Raw genomic sequence first — 22,989 nt, 5'->3', positions numbered from 1 at the left:
TAGCTTCCTCTACATGAATAAAGTGGTGCGAGCGGTACAGTGCCTTCATCCAGAGGTGCGTGACCAGGAGAATTTACCAACAATAATGCGCGAGCTATGCATGGCATTGCCGACTATTGATGATACAGAGGTCATAAATGTCACAGATGAGTGGAAAATATACAGGTCTCAGACAATCTTAAACGACAAGATATACAAAGACAAACGGCTTGTAAGGATTGATTGCTAATGGAACTATGTTTTGAACATCAAGATTTGTTATGATATTACTTCTAGTTTTTTTATATATCCTTCTAGTTTTTTTCCTAGTTTTCTCCTAGTTTTTTGTTTTTCAAAGACTAATTGTTTTCTCCTATTTTTTGGTTAAGGCCTGCTGGAAAGCCTGTGCACATTGATGTTTTGTAGTCTCTAAGCTGATGTACACAATGTACATGTACATTGATGTTTTTGATTTCCAAATGTAGTGTAAATGCACATTGATGTTTGAATGCCCTAAAATCTTGTACATGCGGATTGATGTTTAGTGTCTCTAAGGTGGTATACATGCACATTGATGGTTTGTAGTCTCTTAAGTGGTGTAAATTAGCATTGGTGTATTGGTGTTTTGGATTCTCTAAGGTAGTGTACATGTACATTGGTGTTTTGTAGTCTCTAACGTGGTGTAAACTAACATTGATGTATTGGTATTTTGGAGTCTCTAAGGTAGTGTACATGCACATTGGTGGTTTGTAGTCTCTAAGGTGGTGTAAATTAACATTGGTATTTTGAAGTCTCTGAGGTAGTGTACATGCACATTAGTGGTTTTTAGTCTCTAAGGTGTTGTAAATTAACATTAGTGTATTGGTGTTAAGGTAGTGTACATGCACATTGGCGTTTTGTAGTCTCTAAAGTGGTGTAAATTAACATTAGTGTATTGGTGTTTGGGAGTCTCTAAAGTAGTGTACATGCACCTTGGTGTTTTGGAGTCTCTGGGTTTTTTCCTTCTGTGAGAATGGCCGTTTTTCACAATTTTGGGAAATTCGCGACTCAATTTTTCACAATTTCAAGAAGTTGGAAAATCAAATTTTCACAATTTTACTAAGTTCATGACTCAATTTTTCACAAAATGGGGGGGGGGGGGGCAAGACCGCTTCACAAAACCGGGAAAAAGCTTTGGGGTTGTGTACATGTACATTGGTGGTTTGTAGTCTCTAAGGTGGTGTAAATTAACATCGATATATTGGTGTTTTGGAATCCTTAAGATGTGTACATGCACATTGGTGGTTTGTAGTCTCTAAGGTGGTGTACATGCACATTAGTGTTTCGAGTCCTTAAGATGGCGTGCATTCACATTGCAGTTTAGGAATCTTTAAGATGGTGTTGATACACATTGGTGTTTTGTAGTCTCTTACGCAGTGCACATCTACATTGGCGTTTTGGAGACTCTAAGATGATGTACATGCATATTGATGGTTTGGAGTCTTTAAGATGTTGTACATGCACATCGGTATTTTGGAGTCTCTATTGCAGTGTACATTCACATGGATGTTTTGGGGGACTCTAAGGTGATTTACACCCACATCATTTTGAGGAGTCTATTAAATTATGTAAATGTAAATTGATAGTTTGATGTCTCTAATGTTGATGTACATGCACAATAGTTGTTTTATGTTTCTAAGGTTCATGTACATGTATACTCCAGTCTTGATGTTTTGAAGTGTAAACGTTTTATGTACATGCACATTGATTGTTTTATGTTTCTAAGGTTCATGTACATGTATACATCGGTATTAATGTTTTGAAGTGTCAACGTTTGATGGACATGCAAATTGGTGCTTTGATGTCTCTTAGGTGGTCCACATTCATGAGCATGGGTATTTTTGGAATCTCTCAGTCAGTCTACAACCATGAACATGGGTATTTTGGTATCTCAAAGGTGGTCTACAGTCATTTATATAAGTATTTTGGAATCTCTAAGGCAGTTTAAAGCCATTTATTGGTATTTTGGAATCTCTAAGGCAGTTAACAGCCATTCATTGGTATTTTGGAATCTCTAAGGCAGTTAACAGCCATGTACATTGGTATTGTGGAATCTCTAAGTTGGTTTACAGCGATATACATTGGTATTTTTTACTCGCTTAGGCAGTCTACAATCATGTACATTGGTATTTCTCTAGGCATTTTTGTACAGCCATGTAAATTGGTATATTGGAATCTCCAAGGTGGTATACAGTCATGTACATTTGTAGTTTGAATCTCTAGGGAAGTTTACAGCCATGTACATTATCATTTTTGAATCTCTAAGGCAGTTTACTGCCATTACTATTGGGTTTTTTGACCCTCTAAGGCAATTAACAGCCATTTACATGTTTTGGAATTTCTAACGTAGTTTACAGCCATGTACATTGGTATTTTGGAATCTTTAAGTAGGTTTACAGTATTGTACAGTGGCATTTTGGACATTATAAAAATTGGTATTTTGGAATCACTAAGGCAGTTTACAGCCAAATTCATTGGTATTTTTAACCTTTTATATAGGCAGTCTACAGTTATGTACATTGGTATTTTGACTCTCTAAGGCAGTCTTCAGCCATGTTCATTGGTCTTTTGCAATCTCTAAGGCAGTCTAGAGTCATGTACATTGGTGTTTTGGATTATCTTAGGCAATGTACATTGATATTTTATTTCTCTAAGGTGGTTTTCATGAACATTGATATCATTGAATCTCTTGCGTGGTGCACATGTACACACATGTTTTAGGATCTCTTGGCGATATGCATTTACATGAGTTGTTTATAATCTCTTGTTAGATTGTCTGGCGACTATGCAGAAAATGTTTTTGAATTTCTATGTTTGTGTCTATGCACCCAAGTGTTTCTGAATCTCACAAGTAGTGTGCTTTAAATCAGTCTATTGGTACGGCGGTATCCATTCAAAACAGTGTCTCTAAGGCTAACTCACGCAAATAAAGTGTTTGTGAAATTTTTAAGGTGGCATATCAGCATAGAGTGTTTGCAATGTTTCAGAGGGTATAAATGTATGTTATTTTGGTACTTTTAAGGTTGTGATAAATTCACAGATTGTTTCGAAATCTCTATGGCTCTTTTTCCTCACATAAAAATTGATTAAGATGACAACAATCTGATGTTCTGAATAAATGATAACAATTTCTATTTGCTAAAATAAATAATATATTGAAATATATATATATTTAAACAGAGACCACTGCGCAATAAATATTTATTTTTAGCTCACCTGTTTGCTAAGGTGAGCTTTTGTGACCGGTCTTTGTCCGTCGTATGTCCGTCCGTTCGTTAACATTTGCTCGTCAACACTCTAGAGGCCACATTTCTTGTCCCATCTTCATGAAACTTGGTCAAAAGCTTTGTCCCAATGAAATCTCGGCCGAGTTCGAAACTGGGTTGTGCCGGGTCAAAAACTAGGTCAATAGGTCAAAAAAAAGAAAAACATTGTAAACAATGTTGAAGTCACATTTCATGCCTAAACTTCATGTCACTTTGTCACAATGTTTGTCTTAATGATATCTTGGTTGAGTTCAAAAGTGGTTCCGATCCGTTGAAAAACATGGCCGCCAGTGGGCGGGGCAGTTTTCCTTATTTGGCTATAGAGAACCCTTGTAAACACTCTAGAAGTCACAATTTTTGCCCAATCATCATGAAAGTTTGTCAAAACATTGGTTTTATTGATATCTCGGACGAGTTTGGAAATGGTCGGGATCGGTGAAAAAACATGACCGCCAGTGGGCGGGGCATTTTTCTCTATATGTATATAGTGAAAACATGTGAACACAGTAGAAGTCACATTTTTGGCGCAATTTTCATGAAATTTGCTCAGAAAATTTGTTTCCTTGATACGAGAGTTGAGTTCAAAAATGGTTCCGGTCAGTTGAATAACATGGCTGCTGAGAGGGGGGCAGTTTTCTCATTATGCCCCCCCCCCTTTCGAAGAAGAGGGTTTATATTGTTTTGCTCATGTCGGTCCGTCCACCAGATGGTTTCTGGATGATTACTCAAGAGCGCTTATGCCAATGATCATGAATCTTCATAGGTACATTGATAATGACTAGCAGATGAACCCCATTGATTTTCAGGTCACTAGGTCAAAGGCCAAGGTCACGATGACCCGAAATAGTAAAATGGTTTCCGGATGATAACTCAAGAACACTTATGCCTAGGATCATGAAACTTCATAGATACATTGATCATGACTCGCAGATGACCTCTATTGATTTTCAGGTCACTAAGTCAAGGTCACGGTGACCCGAAGCAGTAAAATGGTTTCCGGATGATAACTCAAGAACGCTTATGCCTAGGATCATGAAACTTCATAGATACATTGATCATTACTCGCAGATAACCCTTATTGATTTTCAAGTCACTAGATCAAAGGTCAAGGTCACGATATCCCGAAATAGTAAAATGGTTTCCGGATGATAACTCAAGAACGCTTAGGCCTAGGATCATTAAACTTCATAGGTACATTGATCATAACTCGAAGATGATCCCTATTGATTTTCAGGTCACTATGTCAAAGGTCAAGGTCACAATGACCCGAAATATTAAAATGGTTTCCGAATGATAACTCAAGAACGCTTAGGCCTAGGATCATGAAACCTCATTGGTACATTGATCATGACTGGAAGATGATATTGATTTTCAGGTCACTAGGTCAAAGGTCAAGGTCACGGTGACCTGAAATAGTAAAATGGTTTCTCGATGATAACTCAAACAAGAGGGCCATGATGGCCCTGAATCGTTCACCTGACTAACCAAATACAATCCCAACCCAGATTTCATCAAGATAAACATTCTGATTAAATTTTATAAAGATAAGATGAAAACTGTGACCTCTATTGTCTACACAAGGTTTTTTCTATTATTTGACCTAGTGACCTAGTTTTTGACCCCAGGTGACCCAAATAAAATCCCGACCCAGATTTCATCAAGTTAAACATTCTGATCAAATTTCATAAAGATTGGATGAAAACTGTGACCTCTATTGTCTACACAAGGTTTTTCAATTATTTGACCTATTATGTGACCTAGTTTTTGACCTAGTGACCTAGTTTTTGACCCCAGATGACCCAAATACAATCCCAACCCAGACTTCATCAAGATAAACATTCTTACCAAATTTCATAAAGATTGGATGAAAACTGTGACCTTTACTGTCTACACAAACAAATTGTTGACGTACACACGCACGCACGCAATACGGACGCCAGACATCACACGGTCACATAAGCTCACCATGTCACTTTGTGACAGGTGAGCTAAAAATGTTTGAGGCTTAATAAAATATCCACTAATACAGATCTGTCCAGTAAAAAGTGAATTAGTCAATTAACTTTTATCAAAAAGTCTCCATATATTATTGAAATAATTAGAAATTTTACTGTTTGCAAATTCTAACTCTAAAACTAATGTGAAAAACTGTAAACAAAAAAAAAGTAAATAATTTTTTCATTAGTTTTAATCTTAGTCTGGTAAAATCTCCAAAAACTTTTTTTTCTCAAATGACAGCTAACAATATCCTCTACAAAGTTTCCAACAAAATATATTTAAACAAATAACACATTTCAACATTTAGTTCATTTCTCTATCAAGCTCCATAAGCTCAACCTAATAGCTATGATATAGAAAACATTTTTTTTCTTGTTTTGTAAGTATTTATATTAAAAATTACACCACCACCAATATCCCAATTTGTTCTCAAAACAAATGCTGTAACAATTCAAAACGCTACGACCCATTCCCAAATGTTGAACATCATCAAAGTTGGAATACAATACATTTAGACTGGCCGAGGCCTTTGACAAAGTGGCTCACCAACAATCTGAAGAAGATATCCTCCTATGGAATAAGGGCACCTTATTGTCTTGGATGAGTAGCTTTTGATTGGGCCGTAAACAGTGTGCATCAATTACAGGTAACTCTTCCCAATGGAAACCAGTTGAGAGTGGAGTACCACAGGGCAGTATCCTGGGGTCCATATTTTTTATTATGTATGTAAATGATATTTCCGATATTGCTGAAAGTACTGTAAACGTATAGAAATTCGTCGGTATGAAATTTCGTGGTTTAATAAACAAGAGGGCCATCAGGCCCTAAGGCGCTCACCTGAAAGCCAAAGGAACTAGACTATTCTAAAAAAATCCAAGCTGATTCATGAAGATTATTTTGGACCAAAAAGTGACTTTTAACATGCTTTTTTATATTTGACCTTGTGACCTAGTTTTTGAGCTCATATGACCCAGCTTCAATCTCTGGCAAAATTTCATTGGGACAAATGTTCTGACAAAGTTTCATGAAGATTGGCCAATAAATGTGGCTAATATAGTGTCAACAAGTTTTCCCTAAAGCCATATAAGGACAACTGCCCCCCCCCCCTGGCGGCCATGTTTTTCAACGAACCATAAACATTTTCAAACTCACACGAGCGATTGTTAGAACAAATGTTCTGATCAAGTTTCATAAAGATTTGATAATAAATGTGACTTCTAGAGTGTTAACAAGGTTTTGTAGTAAATAGCCATTTAAGGAAAAATTCCACGCCCCCTTGCGGCCATGTTTTTTAACGGATCTCAACCATTTTTGAAGTTAGCCCAGATATTATTAGTTCAAATATTCTGACCAAGTTTCATAAGCATTGGACCACAAATGTGACTTCTAGATTGTTAACAAGGTTTAACCATACAGTAAAGCCATATAAGGAAAACTGCCCCGCCCCATGGCGGCCATGTTTTTCATTCAACTGGAACCATTTTCGAACTCGTCCAAGATATTATTGGGACACATGTTCTGACAAAGTTTCATGAAGATTGGACTAAAAATAAGACTTCTAGAGTGTTAACAAGGTTTTACTATAGCCATATAAGGAAAACTGCAAGGTCACAGTGCCATGTATTCACACAATGGCTGTCAAGGTCACGGTGACTCTACTGAGAAAAATGGTTTCCGGATGATAACTCAAGAATGCTTACGCCTAGGATCATGAAACTTCATAGGTACATATATCATGAATCGCAGATGAAATAATGATGAAACTTGACCAGGATGTTTGTCTGGACAATATCTAGGTCAAGTTTGACATTTGGTAAAGATTGAATGAACCGACTCCTCTCAGGTGAGCGAACTAGGGCCATCTTGGCCCTCTTGTTTTAAATAACAACAAGCATCTTAAACAATTACAAACTATGTATATTTACAGCGGTTGTTCTTCTTTAACAATATCACATCAAACTTATGTACCTGTAGTCTTAAAGGGGCCTTTTCACAGATTTTGGCATATTTTGAAGTTTGTCATTAAATGCTTTATATTGATAAATGTAAAAAAGGGAAAAAAAGAAGCCGGTACCAGGGCTCGAACCAGTGACCCCCAGAGTCCTGGAGTTAGTCTGAAGTAAAAAAAAAACGCATTAGTCCTCTCGGCTATTCCGCCGGTACAAACAGAGAAAGTATTTTATAATCTTCGTAGTTTCGTAAATTTAAACGACAACAACAGAACTCTCCAAATTATTCAATCGTTTCGCGTTGCAACGCTTTATAATTTTTAGGTTTTCAAATCGTCAAAAGATACATATAATGGTTATATTGGACTATGGTAAATGTTCAGTAATACTGTTTCCTCACAAATATCATAACTAAAACGAAAATTTGCGAATCTGAAACAACTTTTTTCAATTTTGTCAATTTACCAAACCGTGAAAAGATCCCTTTAAAAAAGTACAAATTTATCCTGAGTCACAGAATACAGTACAGTCTTTTTTTATATAGACTGTCTCAAATAATCACATGTGTATATATGAATTTCATTGGTTAAAATAAATAATGGATACATGTCATGCTTATTGTTAACATATACTAGAAACAGTATCTATTGGTCCTGGGATAATGATCAAGACAGTTTGAATTGTGACCTTGACCATGGACAAAAAGGACAAGAGATGTACAAAACACAGCATTTGGTTATGAAAGTAAGTGACATAAAGACACATCCAGTCATCCAGTCATCCAGGTATTTAGAAGTTCTGGAGTGTGAGCAAACACTTCCAAGAATTTAGAAGTTAAGCTAATAGATAGAAAAGTGTGTTTGTAATTACCACCAACCCAAACTTTTTCTATTTTACACATATATTTGAGGAACGCTCTGAGAAAATGGAGTTTAATGCATGTGCCTTAAGTGTTGTTCCAGATAAGCTTGTGCAGTCCACACAGGCTAATAAGGAACGACCCTTTCCACCTTAACAAGAAACTTTCTTTCAACCAAAAATATCATAAAGCATAAAGTGTTGTCCCTGATTAGCCTAATAAGGCTAATCTGAGATGACACTTTACGCACATGCATTAAACCCCTTTTCACGGAGCAGAGCCCATTTGTTTTTTGTTTTTCTTGTTTATTTGTGGGCGGATTGGGGATTGGAGGGAATAGGGGACAGAATTAACGCCCACGTCAATCAGACAATAAATCAATACAATTCTAATGAAACAAATTGTGTTCGTTTCTTTTAAGACAATTTTCATTAGAGATTTTATGGTAATTATATTTTAAACTCCTGATTTGGAATGTAGTTAACTGTGTGCTTAGTTTGAATAATGTTTCAACTGAAATAAGACCATTCTGTGCTTAAGTTCAATACTTCATTCTGCTTTGTTAATGAAGACAATTTCGAAAATCATAGTGTTCTTTATCAATACTAAAATAATCAAGTATTATGTTATAATTGTAAATAAAAGAGATCATAGCTTGAAAAAGACTGATCTTTTGTCCGAAGTCCTTTAAAAAAATAACCAGTGATGGCAAAATCTGCATTGACAATGTTGGCCCACGGCATGTACAGACAACAGTCACAAAAGCTTTGTTAAAACTGGAAATGTTAGCAAATATGAGATATGTCAAGCGTGATAACAGAGACTTTGGACAAAGTCATGACATAGTCTTAAGGATTTCAAGCATAAAGATATTAACATCATATGAGAAGAGCACAACAATTTCATATACAAGCAAGCCTCTGTTTGGGTACATAAAGATTAAAATATTGCACCATTATATGGACCATCACCTTCTGGGCTTACACTGCCTTAAAGTAATCTTAACGGTTGATTGTACTTGACTGAAGCTTTCATTGTGTTGGGTTATCTCATTTAACATTGGGATTTGTAAATCAAATTACTAGTACTTGCAGACATCATTATCTTAACCCTTTCCCACTAAAAAGAAACTTTACAACGGCTGTATGCAACCAGCATAAAACCAGAACAGCCTATGAGTAACTCAATGGCAGTTCAGGTTTTATGCTGTTTGCTGATCATCAGTATCTTAGGATAGGAAATGAAACCTTTACAACTTGAACCTATTTACAAAAGATTTAAAAAGAATATAAGCATTTTTTATTAAGCAACAAGAGATGTGTTTGTCAGAAACACAATGCCCCCTAATGCACCGATTTGATTTTTTTGGGGGGACCTTTGACCTTAAAGGATGACCTTGACCTTTCATCACTCAAAATGTGCAGCTCCATGATATACACATGCATGCCAAATATCAAGTTGCTATCATCAATAATGCAAAAGTTATGACAAAGGTTAAAGTTTTGTGACACATACAATAACAGACAGACAGACAGACAGACAGACAGAAAGACAGACAGACAGACAGACAGACAGACAGACAGACAGACAGACAGACAGACAGACAGACAGACAGACAGACAGACAGACAGACAGACAGGCAGGCAGGCAGGCAGGTAGGCAGGCAGGCAGGCAGGAAGACAGGCAGGAAGGCAGGCAGGCAGGCAGTAAAATACTATTAAGCCTCCTACTGCACAAATCTGACATACTGCACGTGGGTAAAATAATGTCCCTGATTGGCCTGTGGAGTTCTCACAAGCCTGTGGGAGACGACAATTTCCGCTTTTATGAAATTTTTCATTTAAAGGAAGCATCTTCCAATCAAATATCCCGTTTAGGCGGAAAGTGTCTTCCCTGATTATTCTGTGCAGACTGCACAGGCAAGTCTGGGATGGAATTTTATGCACATTTAAAAAGCCTAGTTTTTCCAAAATGTGGCTCTTTTGAAAAGGTCAGGAAATAATAAATCACTACAAATACAATTATATTTGTACATGCACATGAGGCAAATGACAAAATATCACACTCAATGTTTTTACATTCTGGTGCAGCCGCTGCTTTTCTCGGTATATAAGCTCGCCCAGCATGACCCTAAACTCCATCTGCGACTGGTTCTGCACTTCAGGGTCGTCATGGTAACTGTCAGTCGGGTAAGACACCCTAAAGTACTGCAGAGTCTACAGACATGCTAGGGACACCCCAAGCTGGTAGACATTGTTTCGAGAGAAGAGATTATCCCGTAGATCCAGGTACACTACCGAGGTAAGTCTCTTCATGGATTCTGACAACATGCTGCAGTTTTCATCGGAAAAACTGCAGTTCTCGAGCTGGATAAGCTTAAGGCTGGTTTTTAGGTTCCTAAGTAATGCCATCAGAGAAGACAGGCTCTGTCGTAAATTGTTATTACCGAGAAGGAGTTCACAAACAGATGCAGAATGGTGAAATACGGAAAGATACGCGATGTCAACTGGCGATAAGCCGCGGCCTTCGAGTGATAAATACTGCAGTGGCTGAACAACTGCAGACAACACTCTCCGAAGGTTGCCACGTACAATATTGTTACTTAAATCGAGTCTCACTAAATGACCTAGTGAGCCTAAAGTGTCTGTGAAGTTAACGCAAGCATCGCTGGCCGCTACAGACAGGTTGATCATGTTACCCGAGAGATCCAGGATGGTGAGGTTTGTGAGAGTTCGTAGGAGTGGACACAGCTTGGACAGCTCTTCGGAATTGATTGAGTTAAACTTCAAACTTAGTCCATGAAGTAACTGAAATAAATTTCTTCTATACACTATGTTTTTGACTGGTAGAACAATAATGATGATCATTTATTACCAATATAACAGCACTCAGCAGTGGGTAAGTTTTTTTTTCTGAGAAACAAACATTTTAGTTATACTGGTGAAATAAACAGACAAAAAAAGACACATAGAGAGAAAATTAAATGTACATTAAATAATAGAGAGACAAAATTGCATATGAATGAAATAATACATAGATACCATGGTATAAAACAGTAAAAAGACTTACTTAGTTTAAGAAATCAGACAAAAAATTAGAAATGCATATGCTTTAAAAATGTGCTAAACCATTTTTGCAAGAAAGCCTATGTAATGTTAAGCATCAGACAGCAAAAGACCCATTAACAACAAACAAAAACATTATCAAACTTATTTTGTTCAATTCTTAAGTCAACAGTCACTAGAAATCCTGGCCATTGAAAGAATGAGGAGCTTAACAGGGTGCAGGATCACGTGACTTTGTGGGTTTCATAATTGAATGTTTATGGATGTAACCACACCGGTATACGGTGCTTTTATTTCATTAACTTTTTATCTTAAGAATTTAAACTAGTGCTTAAAAGACAATTTTTATGCTGCCTATGGCAATATGTAATGCATCAGAATAACTTTATTTAATAAGACTATGTTCTTGGCCCAAAATTTGATGTGTAATGCAATCATGTACACTGTTATGCTGCATGCAATATGAAATTGCCCGAGTGTAAAACCCTTGTGAACTCCTTTGATACTCCACCATGTAAAAGAAATATCACAAGGCCATGCCTCAACATTAAGCTCTTAACTACTTCCTGATGCAATGCTGTTAAACCATTTTTTAGTTTGTTTCTTAAATTCTAATTGTCCAACAGGATCCAGTATGTATGGGATCATATCAGTTAACAATGATGTAATTGACAGTAAATTAATAATTTGGATTTGTCAGATACAGTTCTCAATCAAAACTCAGCAATCTGTCAATAGCTGCTTCTACAAATCTAACCAAAGTTTTAATTTATTTGCAAAATTAACTAATTATCACTTGAGAATATCACATGTTGAGCTTTTAAAACCATTTACTACAAAAATGCATGTTTGACATTTGTGATTTATATGTGAGCCTTATTCTGACAAAACTGGGCGTAATGCATATGCGTAAAGTGTCTACTCAGATTAGCCTGTGCAGTCTGCAAAGATTTATCTTGGACGACACTTTCATTTTAAATGGGGTTTTTTGCAAAGAAGAGTCTTATTTGTCACAAAAAAAACTTAAAATGCAGAAAGGGTCATCCCTGATGAGCCTGTGCAGACTGCACAGTCTAAACTGAGATGACACTTTACTCACATGTATTAAGCCCTGTTTCCTAAACACAGCTCATGTGATGGCATCCATGATCTGTAGAATCTTTAAGCAATATATTTAGGTCCATAAAAGGAACAGGGTGCTGTTAAAATTGGGCCCAGAGGAAAGCAGGATAAGTCTGGTGACATGTTGACTAAATTTGCAAAATCCAAGGAATCGAAATAAAACACTTTATACTAAGGTTTCACAGAATAACCTTCACATTTTAGATTTCACTAAAAAAAATCTTAACTAAAACAACTTTTTTTAACTTATTTTAAATGCAGAGGGAAAGCAGGGGTAGCAAAAAAGAGAACGGTGCCGAACCTGCTTATTCCCTCTGCAAGTGTTTTGGTTCAATTCAGGAAAGAAATTAACTAAACATGAGGACCTGAAAGGCCCAAAATTGCTCACCTGAGATTCAAAGGAACTGACCTGTCCTTTGCAGCCCAAGATGCCATTAGAACAAAATGTTATTACAAACTTTCATGAAAAGTAAACAGCCTGGAAGCCACGTTTTTCAACAGACCAGAACCATTTTCATAGACATCCAAAATATCATTCAAACAAATATTCTGAGAAAATTTGATTAAGATTCATAAGTCCATATAAGGAAAAATGCTCCGCCCCCTGTTTGCCATGTTTTTCAAGCATCTGAAACCATTTTGGAACTTTTCCAATATATCATTGGGACAAATCTTTTGACAAAGTTTCATGATGATCGGAGAATAAATATGGATTCTAGAGTGTTAACAAGGTTTTACTATGGCCATATAAGGAAAATGCCACGCCCACTTGACGGCCATGTTTTTCAGCAACCGGAACAATTTTCGAATTCATCCAAGATATCATTGGGACAAATCATCTGACCAAGTTTCATGATGATCGGACAATAAATGTGGCCTCTAGAGTGTTAATAAGGTTTTACTAAAGCCATATATAGCCATACGAGCAAAAATGCTCCGCCCCCTGGAGGCCATGTTTATCAAGCATCTAGAACCATTTTCGAAATTGTCAAAGATATCATTGGGACAAATCTTCTGACCAAGTGTCATGAAGATCGGACAATAAATGTGGTCACTAGAGTGTTAACAAGATTTTACTATAGCCATATAAGGAAAAATGCCCTGCCCCTTGGCAGACATGTTTTTCAGGCAAACGTAACCATTTTCGAACTCATCCAAGATATCATTGAGACCAATCTTCTGACCAAATTTCATGAAGATTGGACAATAAAGAGTGTTAACAAGCTTTTACTAAAGCCATATATAGCCATATAGGGAAAAATGCCCTGCCCCCTGGTGGCCATGTTTTTTAAGCAACCGAAACCATTTCGAGCAAATCCAAGATATCATTGGGACAAATTTTCTGACCAAGTTTCATGAAGATCGGAAAATAAATGTGGCCTCTAGAGTGTTAACAAGGTTTTAGTAAAGCCATATAAGGAAAAATGCCCCGCCCCCTGGTGGCCATTTTATTAAAGCAACTAAAACCATTTTCGAACTCATCCAAGATATCATTTGGAAAAAATCTACTGACCAAGTTTCATGAAGATCGGAAATAAGTGTAGCCTCTGGAATGTTAACAAGGTTTTACTATAGCCATATAAGGAAAAATGCCCCGCCCCCTGGTGGCCATGTTTTTAAAGCAACCAAAACCATTTTCGAACTCATCCATGGTATCATTGGGGAAAATCTTCTGACCAAGTTTTATGAAGATCGGAAAATAAATGTGGTCTCTAGAGTGTTAACAAGGTTTTACCATAGCCATATAAGGAAAAATGCCACACCATGGTGGCAATGTTTTTCAACCAACCGGCATCATTTTTAAACTCGTCCAAGATATTATTGGAATTCATCTTCTGACCAAGTTTCATGAAGATCGGACAATAAATGTGGCCTCTAGAGTGTTAACAAGATTTTACTATAGCCATATAAGGAAAAATGCCCCGCCCCTTGGCAGCCAAGTTTTTCATTCAAACGTTACCATGTGCTCAGGTGAGCTTAAAAATCTATTTTAAACAAGAGGGTCAAAGGCCATATGCCTCTCAACTTATACCCGAAGTAGCTGAATTGTTTGCATAAGCTTTTATGATGTATCAAGAACCCCCCAAAAAATTGGCCAAAATATCATTTCATTTTTTGTGTGTAAGATATCATTAGAACAACTTTTCTGAGCATGTGAATGATGATTGTCCAATAAAAGTGTCCTCTAGAGTGTTCACAAGCTTTTTAATTGATTTGTTCTCATTTCAACTCAACCAATATAACACTTAGACAAATGTTCTGACCAAGCTTTATGAAGATTTGTCGATGTGACTTGTAGCGCTAACTAGCATTTCCTTAAATTGACTAGATTTTTACCCTTCTCCCATGAACCAGTTTAAAACTATGGTGAGATATCATTTCTGACCTAGTGTTGTAAAGATTTTGCAATAAATATAAACATTCACAAGATTTTTCTTTAATTTAACCTCCTGACCTATTGTAATTTCCCTATTGACCCAGCTTCTGACTCAACTGAGATATCATTTCTACAAATAATCTCATAATCTCTTAAGTTTCATGAAGATAGGGCAATAAATGTGGCCTCTAGATTGTTCAAAAGCTTTTTCTTTTATATCACCTAGTAACCTAGTTTTTGACCCTATGTCAGCCAGTTTCTTTATCAGCCCAGATATCATTGGGATAGATGTTCTTACCACTTTTCATGCATATTGGATAATAAATGTGACCTCCACAGTTTATGATAGTTTTTGTATAAATTAGACCTAGTGAATCATTTTTCAAAATTGTGTGATCCATTTGCAAACTCAATATCATTGGGACAAATGTTCTTACCAAGTTTCATGAATATTGGACAATCAATCAATAGTTTATTGGCAATCCAGCATTCTGCCTTTGGCAAAGAACATATATACAAACAAGAGCTGACTCCATAGGACGACGTATGTCCCAAAAAACGCTTTGATAGAAGTTTTGAGCATTTTTCGAAACCAAAACGCAGATTAAGAAACCTAAATGCACACCCTAAGTTCAAGGTCAAAGGGGTCAAAATTTGTGTGCGTATGGAAAGGCCTTATCCATATACACATGCATACCAAATATGAAGGTTACATCTGAAGCGACATAGAAGTTATGAGCATTTTTTTAAACCTAAACGCAGATTTCGAAACCTAAACGCGGACCCTAAGTTCAAGGTCAAGGTCAAAGGGGTCAGCATTTGTGTGCGTATGGAAAGGCCTTGTCCATGTACACATGCATACCAAATATGAAGGTATTTTGGAATCTTCAACGTGGTCTACAGTCATGTACATTTGTAGTTTGGAATCTCTAGGGAATTTTACAGCCATGTACATTAGCATTTTTTAATCTCTAAGGCAGTTTACAGCCATTACTATTGGGGTTTTGGACTCTCTAAGGCAGTGTACAGCCATAAACATTTGTATTTTGGACTCTCTAAGGCAGTTTACAGCCATAAACATTTGTATTTTGGAATCTCTAAGGCAGTTTACAGCCAAATTCATTTGTATTTTTAACCTTTTATACAGGCAGTCTACAGTTATGTACATTGGTATTTTGACTCTCTAAGGCAGTCTACCGCCATGTACATTTGTTTTTTGCAATCTCTCAGGCAGTCTACAGTCATATACATTAATGTTTTGGATTATCTCAGGCAATGTACATTTATATTTTATTTCTCTAAGGTGGTTTTCATGCACATTGATATCGTTGAATCTCTTGCGTGGTGCACATGCTCACACATGTTTTAGGATCTCTTGGTGATATGCATTTACATGACTTGTTTATAATCTCTTGTGAGACTGTCTGGTGACTATGCAGAAAGTGTTTCTGAAGCTCACAAGTATTGTGTTTGGCAAGCGAAATGCACCTTAATTCCTAAAACCACGGTTTAACAGTTAACTATATAGTTAAGAGACTTTGAACCCGGGTTCAAAGTGCCGTTTGCACATTAATTCCTTAAAACCGGGTTCAAAACTTTGAACCGCGGTTTAAAGTGTCTAAAAATAGATACAAATCTGTTATCTGAGACAACCAATCAGTGGAGCTTAAACCACAATTAGAAGGTAAATGCCGCGACTTCATTGGTCATCTCTTAACTATAGGGTTAAGAGACTTTGAACTGTGGTTCAAATTCTTAAACTGCGGTTAAGAGGCGCGAAATGCACATTAATTATTTAACAGTTAATTATATAGTTAAGAAACTTTGAACCCGAGTTTAAAGTGCCGTTTGCACATTATTTCCTTAAACCCGAGTTCAAGATTTTAAACCGGTCCTCTCTTAACTATAGGGTTAAGAGACTTTGAACTGCGGTTCAAAGTCTTAAACTGGGGTTCAAAGTCTTAAACTGGGGTTAAGATGCGCGGAATGCACATTAATTATTTAACAGTTAACTATAGGGTTAAGAGACTTTGAACCCGAGTTCAAAGTGCCGTTTGCACATTTATTCCTTGAACCCAAGTTCAAGAGTTTGAACCGCGGTTCAAAGTGTGTCTAAAGATAGATACACATCTCTTATCTACATAATTCAGAGACAACCAATCAGCGGAGCTTAAACCACAATTAGAAGGCAAATGTCAAGATTTCATTGGTCGTTTCTTAACTATATAGTTAAGAGACTTTAAACCGCGGTTCAAAGTCTTGAACCCGGGATTAAGGAATTAATGTGCAAAGGGCACTTCGAACCCGGGTTTAAAGTCTCTTAACTATATAGTTAACTGTTAAACCGTGGTTTAAGGAATTAATGTGCATTTCGCTTGCCATAAGTGTGCTTTAAACCAGTGTTTTGGTACAGTGGTATCCATTCAAAAAAATGTCTCTAAGGCTAACTCACGCAAATTATGTGTTTGTGAAATTTTTAAGGTGGTATATAAGCACAGAGTGTTTGGGATGTTTCAGATGGTATAAATGTATGTTGTTTTGGTACTTTTAAGTTTGTGATAAATTCACAGATTGTTTTGAAATCTCTATGGCTCTTTTTCTCAAATAAAGTTGATGAAGATGACAACAGTCTATTTGTATTTTTAACTGGATATGTGTCTTTGAAATTCATCATTAATGAATATTCATCATCTGATCTTCTGAATAGATGATAACAATTTCTATTTGCTTAAACTAATAATAATATGGAAATATGGGCTGTCAGTTGTAGTGGCAGCCATTGTGTGAATACGTTTTTTGTCACTGTGCCCTTGACCTTTGACCTAGTGACCTGAAATTCAATAGGCGTCATCTGCAAGTCATGATAAATGTACCTATGAAGTTTCATGATCCTAGGCATAAGCGTTCTTGAGTTATCACCCGGAAACCGTTTTACTGTTTCGAGTCACTGTGACCTTGACCTTTGACCTAGTGACCTGAAAATCAATAGGGGTCTTCTGCCAGTCATGACCAATGTACCTATGAAGTTTCATGATCCTAGGCAGGTTTTCTTTTTGGCCTGATTTTATAGCCGATATTCTGCTATATTTCCAATCGCAAAAAGTATACTTTTTTCTTAACCAAATTTTCAATTTTCTAAGTATAAAAAAGGCACATTATTCTGTCAAAATGCACGCCAGAGTTATCTAACTTTGCCTGCCCAGTCCCCTAATGATAGTAAGTAAGTGTACCAAGTTTTAATGCAATAGCTTTGATACTTTATGAGAAAAGTGGACCTAAACACAAAACTTAACCGGACGCAGACGCCAAGGTGATGACAATAGCTCATAACTTTTTTTCAAATAACCTTGACCTTTTACCTCATGACCTGAAAATCATTCTAGGCATAAGCGTTCTTGACTTATCATCCGGAAACCATTTTACTATTTCTGGTCACCTTGACCTTGACCTTTGACCTAGTGACCTGAAAATCAATAAGGGTCATCTGCGAGTCATGATCAAAGTACCTATGAAGTTTCATGATCCTAGGCATAAGCGTTCTTGAGTTATCATCCGGAAACCATTTATCTATTTCGGGTCACCGTAACCTTGACCTTTGACCTAGTGACCTGAAAATCAATAGGGGTCATCTGCGAGTCATGATCAATGTACCTATGAATTTCATGATCCTATGCATAAGCATTCTTGAGTTATCATCCGGAAACCATTTTACTATTTCGGGTCACCGTGACCTTGACCTTTGACCTAGTGGCCTCAAAATCAATAGGGGTCATCTGCGAGTCATGATCAATATACCTATCAAGTTTCATGATCCTAGGCCTAAGCGTTCTTGAGTTATCATCCGGAAACCATCTGGTGGGCGGACATACGGACAGACATGTGCAAAACAATATACCCCCTCTTCTTCGAAGGGGGGCATAAATATATTTAAACAGAGACCACTGCGCAATAAATATTTATTTTTTAAAATTACAACAAGCATCTTAAACAATTACAAACTATGTAAATTTACAGCGGTTGTTCTTCTTTAACAATATCACATCAAACTCATGTATATGTATTCAAATCAAGCTCATGTACCTGTAGTCTTAAAAAATACAAATTTATCCTGAGTCACAGAATACAATAGTCTTTTAAATATATACTGTCTCAAATAATCACATGTATATTTATGAATTTCATTGGTTAAAATAAATAATGGATACATGCCATGCTTATTGTTAACATATACTAGAAACGGTTTCTATTGAACTTGGGATAATGATCAAGACAGTTTGAATTATGACCTTGACCATGGGCAGAAAGGACAAGACCTGTACAAAACACAGCATTTGGTTATGGGAGTAAGTGACATAAAGAAACATCCAGTCATCCAGATATTTAGAAGTTCTGAAGTGTGAGCAAACACTTCCACGAATTTAATATTTAAGCTAATAGATAGAACAGTGTGTTTGTAATTACCACCAACCCAACCTATTTCTATTGAGCACATATATTTGAGGCACGCTCTGAGAAAAAGGGGTTTAATGCATGTGCCAAGTGTTGTCCCAGATTAGCCTGTGCAGTCCACACAGGCTAATCAGGAACGACACTTTCCACCTTAACAAGAAACTTTCTTTAAACCAAAAATATCATAAAAGCATAAAGTGTTGTCCCTGATTAGCCTAATTAGGCTTATCTGAGATGACACTTTACGCACATGTATTAAACCCCTTTTCATGGTTCACAGCCCATTTGTTTTTTGTTTTGCTTGTTTATTTGTGGGCGGATTGGGGGGAATAGGGGAAAATATTTACGCCCCCAGCAATCAGATAACAAGAAACCGACGGAGACGGGTGATGCTCCCCAAAGTTTTTTTTTTATTGCACTATATATTCAGATAAAAGGAAACGTCTTGAGGGCACAGTAGTTGGGGGGACAATAATTTTTTTATAGAAAATTTCAAAGGGCCATAACTCTGTGAAAACTCATCCGACCAGAACCCGCTGATAATATGCACATCTCCTCTTGGTAGTGAAGCTTCCCATAAAGTTTCATTGAATTCCGGTCATTAGTTGCTGAGAAATAGCCCGGACAAGAATTGCACTATATGTACAGTTAATGGAAAATTTTAAAAGGCCATTACTCTGTGAAAACTCATCCGACCAGAACCCGTTGATAATATCCACATCTTCTCTTGGTAGTGAAGCTTCACATAAAGTTTCATTGAATTCCCGTCATTAGTTGCTGAGAAATAGCCCGGACAAGAATTGCACTATATGTACAGTTAATGGAAAATTTCAAAGGGCAATTATTCTGTGAAAACTCATCCGACCAGAACCCGTTGATAATATGCACATCTCCTCTTGGTAGTGAAGCTTCACATAAAGTTTCATTGAATTCCGGTCATTAGTTACTGAGAAACAGCCCGGACAAGAATTGCACTATATGTACAGTTAATGGAAAATTTCAAAGGGCCATAACTCTGTGAAAAATCATCCCACCAGAACCTGCTGATAATATGCACATCTCCTTTTGGTAGTGAAGCTTCCCATAAAGTTTCATCGAATTCCAGTCATTAGTTGCTGAGAAATAGCCTGGACAAGAATAGCACTATATGTACAGTTAATGGAAAATTTCAAAGGGCCATAACTCTGTGAAAAATCATCCAACCAGAACCCGCTGATAATATGCACATCTCCTCTTGGTAGTGAAGCTTCCCATAAAGTTTCATTGAATTCCAGTCATTAGTTGCTGAGAAATAGCCCATACAAAATTGTGCACGGACGGACGGACGGACAGACGAAGCGGCGACTGTATGATCTCCCCAAAATAAATTTTGGGGGAGCATAATAAATCAATACAATTCTAATGAAATAAATTGTGTTCATTTCTTTTAAGACTATTTTTATAAGATATATTATGATAATTATATTTAAACTCCTGATTTGGAATGTAGTTAACTGTGTGCTTAGTTTGAATAATGTCTTAATTGAAATGAGAACATTCTGTGCTTAAGTTAAATACTTCATTCTGCTTTGTTAATGAAGACAATTTCAACAACAGCACACCCCATGAAGGGTGCCAATGCTCGGCTGCGGTTGCAGTTTTAAATAAATGAATGCTTGTAAGAATGTGTTTGTTTTTAGAGGTCACAGTGACCTTGACCTTTGACCTTGTGACCGAAAAATGGGTTTGGCATGTAGAAGTCATCAAGGTGCATCTACATATGAAGTTTCAAAGTTGTAGGTGGCAGCACTTTGATTTTTGAACCAATGTTACGGTTTCAGCACAACGTGGACGGCGGACGGCACGACACGACGACTGGCTATGACAATACCTCAGGTTTTCTCTGAAAACAGCCCAGCTAAAAATTATAGTGTTCTTTATCAATAGCAAAATAATTAAATATTATGTAAGAATTGTGAATAAAAGAGATGACAGCTTAAAAAAGGGTGATTCTTTGTCCAAAATACTTTATAAAAATAACCAGTGATGGCAAAATCTGCATTGACAATTTTGTCCCACAGCATGTACAGACAACAGTCACAAAAGCTTTGTAAAAACTGGACATGTCAGCAAATATAAGATATGTCAAGCCTGATAACTATAGACAAAGTCATGCAAAGTCTGAAGGATTTCAACCATGAAGATTTTAACATCATATGAGAAGAGCACAACAATTTCATATACAAGCAAGCCTCTGTTTGGGTACATAATGATTAAAATATTGCACCATTATATGGACCATCACCTTCTGGGCTTACACTGCCTTAAAGTAATCTAAACGGTTGATCATACTTGACTGAAGCTTTCATTGTGTTGGGTTATCTCATTAAACATTGGGATTTGTAAATCAAATTACTAGTACTTGCAGACATCATTATCTTAACCCTTTCCCACTAAAAAGAAAATTTGAAACGGCTGTATGCAACCAGCATAAAACTAGAACAGCCTATGAGTAACTCAATGGCAGTTCAGGTTTTATGCTGTTTGCTGATCATCAGTATCTTAGGATAGGCAATAAAACCTTTACAACTTGAACCTATTAACAAAGGATTTAAATAGAATGTAAGCATTTTTTATTAAGCAACAAGAGATGTGTTTGTCACAAACACAATGCCCCCTAATGCGCCGCTTTGAATTTATGTTGTTGACCTTTGACCTTAAAGGATGACTTTGACCTTTCACCACTCAAAATGTGCAGCTCCATGAGATACACATGCATGACAAATATCAAGTTGCTATAATCAATAATGCAAAAGTTATGACCAAGGTTAAAGTTTTGTGAAACACAGACAGACAGACAGAAAGACAGACAGACAGACAGACAGACAGACAGACAGACAGACAGACAGACAGACAGACAGACAGACAGACAGACAGACAGACAGACAGACAGACGGCAGACGGACGGACGGACGGACAGACAGACACACACACAGACAGACAGGCCAAAAACAATATACCCCCGTTCATTAGATCCGGGGGCATAAAAACAAGTATAAGCCCAAACATTTGAAAACAAATCACTTTAAATACTATTAAGCCTTCTACTGCACAAATTTGGCGGACTGCACGTGGGTAAAATAATGTGCTGATTAGCCTGTGCTGTCCTCACAGGGTTATGAGAGACGACGATTTCCGCTTTTATGAAATTTTTCATTTAAAGGAAGCATCTTCCAAACAAATATCCTGTTTAGGTGGAAAGTGTCTTCCCTGATTAGCCTGTGCAGACTGCACAGGCAAGTCTGGGATGGAATTTTATGCACATTTATAAAGCCTAGTTTTCCCACAATGTGGCTCTTTTGAAAAGGTCAGGAAATAATAAATCACTACAAATACAATTATATTTGTACATGCACATGAGGCAAATGACAAAATATCACACTCAATGTTTTCTCATTCTGGTGCAGCCGCTGCTTCTCTCGGTATATAAGCTCACCCAGCATGACCACAAACTCCTTCTGCGACTGGTTCTGCACTTCAGGGTCGTCATGGTAACTGTAAGTCGGGTAAGACACCCTAAGGTACTGCAGAGTCTCCAGACACGCTAGGGACACCCCAAGCTGGTATACATTGTTTCGAGAGAAGAGATTATCCTGTAGATCTAGGTACACTACCGAGGTAAGTCTCTTCATGGATTCTGACAACATGCTGCAGTTTTCATCGGAAAAACTGCAGTTCTCGAGCTGGATAAGCTTAAGGCTGGTTTTTAGGTTCCTAAGTAATGCCATCAGAGAAGACAGGCTCTGTCGTAAATTGTTATTACTGAGAAGGAGTTCACAAACAGATGCAGAATGGTGAGATACGGAAAGATAGGCAATGTCAACTGGCGATAAGCCGCAGCCTTCGA

The 22,989-nt window shown here is 37.0% G+C and overlaps 2 protein-coding genes across 4 annotated transcripts in view; one reads left to right on the top strand and one right to left on the bottom strand.

Annotated features, from left to right (window-relative positions):
* LOC127870885 (uncharacterized) overlaps positions 1-22,989 on the top strand; it is a 385,033-nt gene that overhangs the window by 257,309 nt on the left and 104,735 nt on the right. The gene's annotated exons all lie outside the window — the stretch shown is intronic.
* Positions 8,981-22,989, bottom strand: part of LOC127870876 (leucine-rich repeat-containing protein 14-like) — a 40,801-nt gene continuing 26,792 nt past the window's right edge. The window contains exons 7-8 of one of the 3 annotated variants that reach the window (XR_008044962.1): positions 21,388-21,798; positions 8,981-9,061 (exon numbers count right to left, since the gene is read on the bottom strand). The gene's annotated coding sequence lies outside the window, so the exon portion shown is untranslated. Of the gene's footprint in view, positions 9,062-9,115; positions 9,353-21,372; positions 21,799-22,989 lie in introns of those variants that run through there. The other 2 variants (XR_008044963.1, XR_008044961.1) reach the window with 2 other exon arrangements.

Source organism: Dreissena polymorpha, chromosome 3 (genome assembly GCF_020536995.1).
Source record: "Dreissena polymorpha isolate Duluth1 chromosome 3, UMN_Dpol_1.0, whole genome shotgun sequence".
Lineage (NCBI taxonomy): Eukaryota > Metazoa > Mollusca > Bivalvia > Myida > Dreissenidae > Dreissena > Dreissena polymorpha.
Note: the sequence above shows the minus strand (reverse complement) of the source record. Positions and strands in the feature narration are given on the sequence as shown.